The sequence below is a fragment of the Corvus hawaiiensis genome, chromosome Z (genome assembly GCF_020740725.1).
Source record: "Corvus hawaiiensis isolate bCorHaw1 chromosome Z, bCorHaw1.pri.cur, whole genome shotgun sequence".
Classification (NCBI taxonomy): domain Eukaryota; kingdom Metazoa; phylum Chordata; class Aves; order Passeriformes; family Corvidae; genus Corvus; species Corvus hawaiiensis.
This window is the reverse complement of record NC_063255.1, coordinates 23,932,448-23,944,879: the sequence shown is the minus strand read 5'-3', so window position 1 is coordinate 23,944,879 and position 12,432 is coordinate 23,932,448. Positions and strand designations below refer to the sequence as shown.

At 37.8% G+C, this 12,432-nt stretch overlaps 1 protein-coding gene across 1 annotated transcript in view; it reads right to left on the bottom strand.

The window, feature by feature from the left end:
- ARSB (arylsulfatase B) overlaps positions 1-12,432 on the bottom strand; it is a 76,457-nt gene that overhangs the window by 12,844 nt on the left and 51,181 nt on the right. The gene's annotated exons all lie outside the window — the stretch shown is intronic.

Sequence of the window (12,432 nt, the reverse complement as noted above, 5' to 3'; positions counted from 1 at the left end):
CAGATATTATATGTGTATCTCATATACCTGTATTAAGAATGCTCAAGATTGGAATTGGTCACACAAGTGCCCGTATCTTTTTCCAGGTAGGAATACAGGATCGAAAGATCTCCCGAGTCAGTGCTACTACTATCAATTCTCTTAGGTCACTACAGAGAATGAGCCCCAGGTTCTGACCTGTATCAACATCAGAGAGCTGTCTCTCTGGGCTGAGCTGGCTGTGTTTATGAAGGTACACATCTGGTCAGCAAGCTTCTTCTGTGGCATATCTTCATACTGTCTTTGGAGGAGCTGTGTATGATGTGGCCCCATATTCAGATACTACAGAAGACTGAAATGTCAACTCTGTTCACATTCCCTCTCAAAAGGAAACCCGAAGCTCCTTCTAGGAGGGAGCTCAGGAAAAAAAATTAAAATGCATTGACCAGGGATGATTAGGAGACCAGTTTGTTATTGAAACCAACAGCGAGGAAGTGAGTCAGATGGGCACCCCAGGAGCATCCAAACCAACTTCCAGGTGAGCTTTCATAAATAAGGTAGGAGTTCAAGACCTAAAACCCAGAAGTTTTATATTAACTGTATCAGCTGACAACAGTTTACCAATGACTACCAGAAGGCAACTTCAATCAGACTAGGAGACGCATTAAAAGATGGAGAGAAATCAATGTTGATTTTCTAGCTTCTTTCAAGAGATGGTTTTCAATCACTTTAGGGACTCTGAAGGGCTCAGCTGACAGATTTTCAGATGAGAATTCATGAAATGATGTACGATGATCGTGTAAGAGCCAATAGGAAGCAGAACTAGATATTTCTAAAAAGAGTAAATTCTGCACAACACAGTGAGGCAAATACATATCTAATGGAAAGAACAGAAAGTTGGGAAAGGAAATGCTAGGACACAATTTCTCTATTTTTTATGAAGGAGTTGCAAAGCTTCTATTTTCTTACTGGACTTTACACTTTGAGTTGATTTTCTCTAATAAACAGATTTGTGCATACCCTGATGCCTTTTCCTGGTCTTAAAATCAAGAGTCATACACAGTTAGAAGGGGAAAAGGGATTTTACCTTGGCATTTATTTTAAGGATCCTTAGGTGTACACGTCTAGGTCATATGCATCGAAATGCACCCCGCCGAGTCTATCTCTGTGTCTGTGTCTCTGTGTCTCTCTTCTTCCCCCCCAACATTGGGTATAACATTATAGGTTTTACTAATTAGCATATCTATCAAAGATTCCCCAATGAGAGGCTCGAGTGAGACCCCCCTCCCCAAGGAACCTTCCCCTGGATGGCTCTATCTTAGTTTACAGAATATGTTCTGGAGAGGACCTTGGGGTCTGGGGCACACTGATCCCTAACTACGAAGCTTCTAAAATGTTTAGTCTCTCAGCTTGACAAACAAGTCCAAGAATGTAGGCAAAAAGCACCAGGAATACAGAAATTGTAAAAAAGGTATAACAGGAGTATAAAAGAAAAGGCATAAATCTTCATGGCATCAACCCAAGTTCCCTATCTACATCAGACTTGTGTAATGTTACCAGATTAATAAGGATATAAAAGGGGCTACTCATTTGGAGTATGCATACACAAACTGGGGAGGACTCAGCTCATCTTAGATAAAGGAGCACTGAAGCTGACCTAAAAAAGAAAATAAACCTCAAACCCCTACAAAACCAAGGGAAACCTTGTAAGTAATCCAAGCAGAATCTCTTCTGGGAGAAAAATCCTCATACAGCCACGTGATGTCCGTAGAAAATATGAAATAGTTTAAAGATTAATACTACTTATTTTACAACATCACTGTGTTATGTGTTACTCTGTCATATGTTTTGCTACTCCTCCTTGACTACTCCTCTTTGCCATCTACTTTCTTAAGCACAATGAAAGACATTCGGCAGGTCAAAAAAAGAATCATGCTTTCTAAACCTTATGTCTCAAAACTACAATATCAAGGCTTGGTCTAAATATAAAATTATGTGAGCCTGCATTTCCAATTTTAAAGTTTAGCATGAAGAATATACTTCTGATTGCTCAGCTACATAGGGTATGTGAAGCCATAACATTACACAAGATAAACTATTTTAAATACTTCAAATAAATGGTATGAAAGATTGTATTTTTAGATATACTTTACAAAATATCCTTAGAATGCCATGTATGAGACTTAAAATAAGATTCAAGAAGATAGAACAATTTTTAAAAACTCTGATCTGGTCCAGGTAACAAAACTAGATTACTAAATGAAAAAATGCTTTTACCAGAGCATAAAGTTGAAGTTGTTTGGTGAAATACTATCTTTTGGCATAATTTTTTGAAGAGAAATTGATAAATTCCCTCATATTGAGCTGTTATGAACAGAACTCTGTCAGTCATGTTAATTCACCCATTGCAAGCATTTGTTTTGTGCCAAGGAAATGTACTGTCTATTATTCAGAGAAGTGCATTGCTTTCCAGACAGTACAGGTCAACTTTCATCAGATGTATTGGTCATGGAAAACGGATGATGCTTGCTCTCTACAAGGATACTGACAGTACTGTTGGTTTATTACATTACATAAGCACCAGATACAGAACTAAGATAAACAAAAATTTTGCTTGATATGAATTCTTTTCTTTCCATCCTATGACTTGCAGCTTAAGCTCAGATATTCTTCCCCCTGCATTTACCCATTTTCCTCCTTCTCTTCAGCCCAGCTGGTAAGTTTCTACCTCTGCCTTCAGCTTTTGCTGCTGCAGGTGAAATGCAAAATTCCTGGGCTCTCTTCTCCCTTGCAATATAAATTTTAGAGAGATCCCTTTTCTGATTTCACAGACTGAAGAAGTCATATTGGTTTTGTTTCCTTTTCAAGACAAAATGTTCACTTCCACAGCATCTAAGCAGGTTTTTTCTGCATTTGTTCTATATTATGGGGGAGTTTTTTATTTCTTCTTTTTCCATTATGGTTGACAGTAAGAACTGCCCTGTGGACTAATTCAGCAATCAAAGGACAGATGCCTTTTATTAAGTTCTGTAATCAAGCCTGCCTTCATAGGTCTGCATAGTCTCCTTACAGACTTATATACAAAAAATGTGATGCTTTTGCTTGTGTAGAGGCTAAACATTTTACTTTTTTTGCCATTGGATCAGTGTATCAGCAGCTAATGAAATAAAGCTTTATTTCCACATTGAAAGAAAATCCCACAGCCTTTGTCATGAACTTTATTATTGTCAAACAGAAGCCACTGTTTCCTGAACCCCAACTTTGGAGCCTCACCAGTTTCTATATTTCTTTTTTAGGTAGTCTCTTGGGAAATGATAAGACTCGTATTAGTTAAGAAAACAATGACCTTTTATTCAGATATTTATTTTCAAATATTTAATGTTAAAATGAATTTGTTGAAAGATTTTAGAGTTTTGGTTGGAGTTCTAGGTCACCAAACAGTATTCAAATAGCTTTTGTATCTCTATAGAAAAATCTAGGTCCCTCAGAAGCCGTTGCCCTTGGTAAGTGACTTTGGAGTTCATAGCATAGTTCAAGAAATCCTTTGACAGCCTGAAAAATGGTTTCAGGATCAGATTTTTAAAGGAACTGAGGTGGCCAACTCTCGCTACCCACAAAAGTAGTTTATTATTTAAATACTTTAGAAGTCTGGCCCTTTGCCCCTTATGGAAACCTCAGCTTAGTTCTTTTACTTCTACTATCATACACGGCTTCTATACACATCCATATTTCAAACTAGGATGAAAAGTCCTATGTAATTTTCAATAGCTGATTTGCACCTTCAAGAAATCTGATTTTTCCGAAGGCCAATGTCATTAACATAGCAGGATGTTGGAAAATTGACTACTGGATAAGTACATAAGTACATATCCTGGCTGTTGACCAGAGAATATCCTGGACTTTTCAGGAAGAGTGAACAATCTTTCAGTGCATTAAGTCTTGCCAGTGCACAAATTTAAGTACAACAAAAGGGAAAGTAATGAACATGGCAGGGAAAAGCCAACACTCCACATACACAAAAGAATGTGTTCTGAACTAGCTATTGCTGTTTAGGGAAGTGTTTGTGAAGTTGTAATGAACAGGTAATGCCCAGAGGCTGTTCAGCAAAGCAATCCCAATATTAAAATTGGCAATGAACGGGACACAATGCCACCACCAAGGTCCTTCTTGTGCCTCACATAGTGTACTATGCAGTTTTGGTTCCCATGTTACAAAACAGACACAGAAAAGCCAAGCAAGATACAAAGACATGAGGCAAGGAAGATTAAAGCTATGAACAACTTCCATGTGAAGAATGACTAAGTAAATAGGACTCTTTATCCTAAAAAATGGACAATTGATGAGAGAAAGGACAGAGGTCGAAGAAATTGTGTGGCCACAGGAAACTGAGTAATGAACAACAATTCTTTTCTAATAAGGGCATTGAATAAATTAAGATGTCATGTACTGAAAATAAATGATAGTATATACTTCCTTATTACAAACCAAACTCAAGTGTGGAATTCCTTTACATGGAATGCTGTGGGTGTCAAAATTTTATGCAGGTTGAGTAATAAAAGGATTCAAAAAGTGGAAGAAAAATCCATCAAGAATTCTTATTTCCAAAATCACAACCTAAAGATTAGGAGCAGGCTGTGGGGGCCACACATGAGAAGTGTATTCAATGTGTTTGCCCTCGTATACTCTGTCCTACACAACTGCTACTCTCAGAACAATGAACTGGATAGATTTTTGGTGTGGTCTTACACAAGATGTGTTACCAAATTACTTTCAGTTCGGGAGAGGCAAATAAAAAATTTACAAAAGGAAGTGCTATATCGAAGTAGATTACTTTCATTATAGTAATCCCTGTAAGCACTGAACTGAAAGGGTTAAAACTTCCACAAAAACTAAGTCTAGAATCATAGCACCATAGCATATCTATGTGGATCATAGACTCCAACTCTCTGCTCCTCACAGGATTACCCAAAACTAAACCATATGACCAAGAGGGTTGTCCAGATGCTCCTTGAGCTCTGGCAGGCTTGTAACACTCCCTGGGGAGCCTGTTTCAGTGAAGAACCTTTTGTAAAGCCCAAAGTGAACTTCTCCTGATGCAGTTTCATTCCATCTCCTCATGCCCAGTCAGCAGTCACAGAAAGAGGGGATGAGCCCCTCTGCTTTCCCCCTTGAGGAAGTTGTAGGCTGCCCTGAGGTCACCCCTCAGCTTTCTCCAAGCTGAGCAAACCAAGTGACCTCTGCCACTCATCCCAAGCCTTGCACTTAAATTCTTCCACCAGCTTGGTTCCCCTCCTCTCTATGTATATATGATTCAGATTCAGGTTGAACTATGATTTCACAAATCCATGAACACCATGAGTCATTTCTAGTATACCCTCTGGTATACTTTGAGTGCTATTCTTTAAAGGAAGAGTAGAATAAAGCAGTGGTAACATTAATTTGTATTAGCAATGATTTCCAACGCACAGATCAGTTTGTGCAGACAAGTCAGTTATTTCCTTAGGGCTGTTTTTTCACTTACACCAGAGCATAAATCAAGAGGAAAGTAATTGAAATAACGAATTCACCTTGAAATGAGAATCTGACACCCACATTATTTCATACAATTTTGAACTTAAAAAAACCCCTTACAATTTACAGAAATGTTACAAGATTACAGGTTTTGCCATACTGAAGTGTGTTCTGAGAAGTCGTTAATAACAGAAGATTCAACATAAAACAGAAAAGATAAACCAAAACTGCTTACTTTGCCCAGCAGTCTGTTCTTTCGCTTCACTTCCTAAGCATAGGGGAGATCATAAAAAATGCTGCAATGTGCTTAGCCCTGTTTTATTCCTCCTCGCCTTTCAAAAAAGCTCTCTGACCTCATTCAGTATCCCATGTGTCCTCCTGATTTAAAACATTGTTTATGTTAGGTGGGTAGCTCTTCTAGAGGAAGAACTGTCTTCCTACATATTTTTGCATACACTTACAGCAGCCTTCTGCTTCACTCATTAGTTCATCAATCCAACTGGGCAATGATTTCCAGAGGTGGAAAACAGGAAGTAAAATTTTTTCGTATTTCTACCCTGCTGATCAATGTATGCTTGAGAATCAATCATCTGTTCCTTGGCTTATACAGTCCTAGTTACCTACCAAAAACTTACCAAAAATTAAAAAATACTAATTTATCTGACCACCAGGAAAACCACAAAAATGTCTGAAAATCCATTTATTTTCTGTACAACTCAAAACCTTTTAAATCCTTCTACTACTGCTGCAAACCAAAACAACTTCACGATCCTTTGATGCCTGTAATGCTACATGGTAATAGAAGAAAAGAAGGGTTGATCCAGTTTTACTGCATTTTACAGATTTAGATGTCTGTCAAAAGCTCTCTACTCATCTTCCTGCATGGAGACTATAAATCCACTTTATTTATCTGTCTGTCTTAAGATGTTTCCAACAGTTTCACTGATAACCTCTACAATATTTAATATTCAATCAAGAGCAAATACTAGGAAAAAAGTTCTCCTAAAAATAGTGCAGACAACAGCAAAAAGTCCCTGCAACACTTGGTATGAAGGCTGGAAAATTCAGACCTGTAAGCTTCTTTGCAAATATTTCCTATGATTCACTTCAATCCTTTGCTTTTTACTTTGCAAAGCAAATAGTTCAAGTACCATGCAACCGTTACTTGTAAAAAAAGGTTAAGGATAGTCCACACCCACATTGTGCAAATTCGCAAGTTAAAGAAAATAAAGGGTACAGTCTGAACCTGCCTTTTAAAGAAAGGCTTGTTCTTTAAATTAATCTAAAAGACAAATTTGTGGACACATTTTATTAAATAATTAGTTTCATAAGAGTGTACTCATTTAAACTTTGCTATCTAATTTTTAACTGTAAGAAGGAAGATAAACTAAATAAAGTGTAAATGTTCAGCTGGGATTTAAAAGAAGGACTATACATATTCCATATCATTATTCGTTGTATTTTGAAAATTTAATAAACATAGATCAATTACTCTTCTCATTCCTCTAGCTCTTCTTCTTTCATTCACTGAGACTAACTCAAGCAATTGGTAGAAACTTCAAGTGTGGCAACATAAATAGACAGTACATCTAAAAATAAAAATATTCTGCTTTCAGTGTATGATTACGATGATGAAAATGACCCATGTTGAGAACAAGTTTTCTTGGCTGGTGAGAGATCAAAGAGTACACAGTTCTCTCTAACATGCCATTTACCAAGGTCCTGACCACAAAACTTAAAGCATCCAAAACGATGTTGCTTGAAGCATGCTGTATTTCTGTACACTGTGGTCTACAATACAAGCATGTGGGGAGGCAGTATTGGGTACTGAGGAATAGTTTTGGAGAAAGACAAAGGAACGTTAATTTATTACTTATTTGGGAGACAGAGCCTGACCAAAAAGTAATCTGAACAGCTAAGTGAGTATCACAGTGGCCATGCCTACAATTTTCCAATATCCTATACAGTAGCAAAAACATTCTTTTGAAAGCAGCTGCATATAATCAGTGTCATTTAAGGAAAACAGAAGCAAATGAAGCTTCTACCATTCTTCATCTGCAAAACAAGGATGTTAGAAGTTATCTACCTTTTCAGTATATTTCCCAAAGGAAAAAATGAAAAATATCACATTCTCTATAGTTAAACTTCTATTTCTGATAATATAATGTAGCAGCTGTATGACAGGGTAAATATAATCACAAAAAGCTCCAACTTTAATTGCAACCTGCTTGACAGAAAAGACTGAAAAGTATGTATTAAGAAAAACCACAAAACCCAGCATGAATTAAGATGTTAGATGCCTCACACTCTTTGCAGTCCAAATTAGAAGTGCATCTGAAACAAACAGTAAACAGGTGCCACTGCTTTGCAGGTGTAAAGCACATTCAGCCCAAGTAGGAATATCACCAGCATTTCTTGTGACACAAGTGTGTGGACATATTACAAAGGATATCTCAATAGCTTGAAGCCTTGCAGTTTGTAATGTATACTGCACAAAGAGATTCCCTAGATATTTTCTTATTAACCAACATTTTTCTCTGTAGTTCAAGACTTGTATTTCTGTATAAATTTTGTCTGGCTATGCAACACTTATTTGGTTACTCCACTCCAGTACTTTAATAACACATAACAGGATCCACATAGAAAAAAGGTTACTTCTCATACCACATGGCCACGTAGGTCAAGAAACTAAGCAATGATAGGAAAAGAGAGAAAGATCCTCACGGGGATAGAAAAGCATCTAAAAAAATAGGAAACAAAACCAGTTTTGACTCCTAAAGGAATTTGTGCTGGTAACTCTACTGTTGAACATATTCTAAATGACCTGGAAAAGGGAATGAACAGTGAGGTAACAGAGTCTGTGAATGATGACAAGTTATTTAAAGCTGGCTATGAAGAACGACAGAAGGCCTGTATGAAGCTGAGTAGTAGGCACTAAAATAGTCAGTGATATTTAACATAGATGCAGGTAAACTGATGCATGTGTGAAAAAATAATCTGAAAGTCATATAAACATATAAAATGATGGCCTTTGTGTCACTCATAACCAAGAGTGAAACCCTGGAATCATGACAGATTGAGCTGATGCTTTTTCAGAATTATGTCTGCGTTGTACAAAAAGAGAACTGAAGGAAGGAATTATTAGAAAAGGACTTGTTAACAAAGCAAAAAGCCCCGTGCCACTGGAAAACTGTAGTTTTGGTCTTCCTATCTCAAAAACAAGACTGAGGAAGTACAGTTGCAAGTTTAGGTGGTATGCAATCCCTTGTGAATAGAACTCCTTTGCTAGATGTACATTCTATTTAATTAAATTTGCATTTTCTACGGAACTCCAGGGACCAGGTTGTTTTCACTCCCTCCCATCCTGTGTGACATTGGCCAAATGCAATCATATGAACAAAACCTTAAATGACAGGGGACATATCATTTAAACATGCAGGCTAAATACTTTGAGTACTCTGAACTTACTACACACACCTCGGGAGGTATCTTGAGTGAAATCCCATGACCTAGGTAGTTTTTAGTATTTTTCAGTGTGACTACAGCCTCCACCTGACCCAACTAGACATCATCTACAATGTAGAGCAGCACTACTGCAAACCATGTAGCCACAGTGAGAAAAACTCAAACTGAAACACTGAGTGAGACATAAATTCTTTACTTAAGAAGTCAGTTGTCTGCTTTGGCTTGGAATGGCCATCTTCCAACAGGACTAGACTATGTTCTCCGAACAAAATGGAGTGGCTTTTTTCTTTTAATCACACCAGAGATGCTTCATAGAAAATATCCATGTTATTCTATCACTTTGTAAAATCTTTTAATTGCATCTCAGCTATCAGAACAGCTAGGACGCCTCTCTGAGCTGCCACTCCTCTGGCATCCTTAACAGCAGGTTATAAAGGTGATAAAAGAGATTGGATTTTATCAGTAAGCACAACATAAGCACAGCTGTCACCAAGACAGCAATGTAATGAAGTCCTGCTTGTATGCAGAGACTCTTGGGAGGATCAGTGCAAGTGCTCATGTTTTCAGACTTATCTTTGATAACCGAGGCTGAAGGAACACAGAGCTACAGGTGCGACAAGAGGCACCCATCATGTGGTTCTGTCAGACACACCCGCAGAGCAAGAGACACAGCTATTACAAGGCTGCACTACACAGCCAGACAGCAAGAAACTACTGAACTGCAGAAACTAGTGCTTGCTGTGAGGCAGCTTGAGGAAATGAAGTGGCACTTACACACATGTTCAAAAAAAGATATTGCATTTAAAATAATTCAATCTTGTGCATACCGGCTGCCAACTCACTGAAGACTCTCACTCTTGGCAGACAGGCTTTCAAAAGGCAGTGTCACCTGGCAATGGTAAGTCTCAAGGGGATAAATTAGATGTTCAAATTCTGCTGAGATTATACTCTTAGACATTGTCTTAGGTTACAATGTAAGATGTAACCAAAAGGTATGTATTCCATTGTGACCTATGTAAGCTGTTAAGATAAATGGGGCAGTGTTCTTTATCCTCTCCATAACTCATCCCTGGTAACTCCCTCTGGGGGCTATCTCCCCTAATGAGCTATCAAGGCCTCACTGCACGACTCATAAAATTACATCATCCCATTGTGAGATGCTCCACCCAGGGGGAGGAACCAAGCATTCCCACCTAGATATAATCTGGGGTTTGGAACAGCACAAGCAGCCCTTACCTACTGGGTGCCCAGAGGACAAGAGCTACATAGCCACCACTGGACCTTCAGAGGAAGACCAGACCTTTCAATAGGACCACAGCTTCAACAGAACCATATCTATCACTTCAAAGAGGACTGCAGCCACCATTTAGTTGGACTGCTACCACCACCCTGACCGACAGGGTTGTATCCTGACTCTGTCAGTTTGAGCCAGTGTTTTCTGCCTTTATTTTAATTTTCCTATTAAACTGTAGTTCTGACTTGGAATCTCCTGCTAGTTTGTTTTCAAACTAGTACTGACATTCAACAAAGTTTCCTTATTTTGTAAAAATGTTTTTTTATTAGAGAGAGAACAACTTCATATGTGTTGCAGAGTAGATTTCTGCTTAATAGTTGAACCAAACCACGGACACTACTTCCACTAGGACTTACAACCAACAAGAAGTAATGAGTATTATTTTCATAGTAAGGTGATGCCTATGCCTCCCTGCCTCTTGTGATCTGATTAGTAGTCTATAAAAACCACAGAGGAGATCCCCAGACAGAAGTCTGGGACTGGTGAACCAAAAACCACTTACATATGAAACCCAAACAGAAAGAGACCATCTTTACCATCTTTACTTTTCATTACCATCTTTAAAATCAACATACTATTCTAATCATCTAATAAATTCCTATTGTATTCACCACCTTGTATGTATTGTCAGAAAAATGGTAATTGAATTATTCTCCTACCGCTTCCATTAAAATAAAAGCTTCTGTTCTTAGCTAAGTTATTTGATGCTATTATCAAGATTTAAAAATTTTATTTACATGTGGGCCAGTAGAGAGAAAAAAGAAAACCCAAGCAGTTAAAAAAATCACAAGTGATTACTTTCCTAACCGGCAATGCAAACTCCTTCTAATCATCTTACCCCATTTTTGTGCTACAATAGCAGAAGTATAGGTTAAAAAAAACATCACACACTTTCTTATATATTATGAAATTCCACATAAAAATTACCCTCATGACAGCAGTATTCAGCCTCTTAGAAATCTCACCACGTGCACACACACAAATCCTGCATGATTGGCAGGCTCCTGTGCCTTACTAATGCTCAACTGTGGAACAGCGGGAAGTCTGTTAGGGCTTGAAAGACTTACCCTTAAACAAATGGGAACCATTCCATTAATTCCAGTGGGCTCTGGTTCAGACTGGTTAAGCATCAGCAGTAACAAACAAGGAATTTACACCCTACCAACTCCTCTTAATCAAATAAATGAAGCTAAATTCCCCTTTATCCATACAGTTCAGTGGACACAATGTGTTTTCCACAAAACCGTCCTATGAAAGGCTTCCACATTTGCATTTACAGCAATCACTTCTGGCAAAAACACATAAGCTTTAATCAACTCCTCAAATAAAAGTGATTCTAAAATCAGAACAAAAGCGCCAATACATTATTTACCAATTCTCAGAAGAAAGAGTTTAAGAAAATAAGAACACACAGTGCCATGAATTATACCAAAGACTGAGCCTTATGAATGAACAGATATAAATGAATTCTACATTTTCCCTGCTCCAAAACCAATGTCCCTATGCTCTGAAGTTCTAGAAAATCTAGAAAGTGTTTACTTAAAACATACTTCCCTCCAGCACTGAAACAGCAGAACTAAGGCAGACTTCAGGTAACGGGTACCCAAATACTTGATCCTTTAAGTGGAGCCACAAAGGGGAACACAAAGTCAAGAAAGGAACCATAATTTCACTGCAGTAAAACTCAGGAAGCCACCCAGTAACTTTTCTTTGTGGTCAGCACTGCTTCCCACAACCACATCTTCTGAACTTTCCTCCAACAGCATTTTTCCAACTGTCCAATAGTTTCCTCCCTGAGGAAATTCTCAGGCCACACCAAAAGCACTAATCAACTGAGTTACTCTGTTTGTTACAAACAGTTTTGAAGAGTGACCTCCCATCTTTCATGAGAGATTTCTCCCCAACTCTGTGCAAGTCCGTACTTTACATTTCACATCACATAATACATACAAATATTTTGAATGACAACACAGAAAAGAAGTAATGGGGTATCCACATGGGTTTGGGTAATTTTGATTTCCACTAACACCAAATTTGTACATAAAATTTTCAATTTATATAAGAAAGTAAGGAAAGTTAGTGGGTACACCATTTGTAATAAATTCTTAATTTTCTACTATCCTGTAAATCTATTTCAATGATATATGTGTTCTTCTAGCATTCAAGATCCAAAACATTCTGTA